We start from the raw sequence: 637 nt of genomic DNA on the forward strand, positions 1-637 counted from the left end.
AGTTTATTACCTACAGAAGTGGGTTGGGAAGCCTTTTTAGAAGGGTTGTTATCAGCACTTGTATGTGACTGATCCCCCACTGGCAATTGAATGCCAGGGGTGGAAGCTGGAGTGGCGTTAGACGCCACCTCCTTATTTGTTACTGGCGTCTGAACGCCAGAACTATGCTCCCTTTGGGCATTCAACGCCGAATTCATGCTTGTTTCTGGCGTTGAACACCAGGAATGAGCATGAGCTGGGCGTTCAGCGCCAGCTTTATTCCTCTCTGGGCTCTGATTGTCCTCAGAGTGATTTTGAGTAGCCATTTGTTCATTTCTTGGCTTCCTGCTGCTTTGAAGTGAGGTATTTAATGTTTTCCCACTTCTTAATTGAACTGCTTGGCATTCTTCTGCTATTTGTTTTGACAGTTGCTTTTCTGTTTGCTTTAGCTGTACTTCCATATTCCTGTTAGCCATTCTTGTTTCCTGTAGTATTTCCTTGAATTCGGTTAGCTGCTGAGTTAGAAAGTCTAATTGCTGATTGAATTCATTAGCCTGATCTACAGGACTGAGTTCAACAGTTACTGTTTTAGCTTCTTCTTTCATGAAAGATTCACTGCTTAGGTACAGATGCTGATTTCTGGCAACTGTATCAATAA

Source organism: Arachis duranensis, chromosome 4, assembly GCF_000817695.3.
Source record: "Arachis duranensis cultivar V14167 chromosome 4, aradu.V14167.gnm2.J7QH, whole genome shotgun sequence".
Lineage (NCBI taxonomy): Eukaryota > Viridiplantae > Streptophyta > Magnoliopsida > Fabales > Fabaceae > Arachis > Arachis duranensis.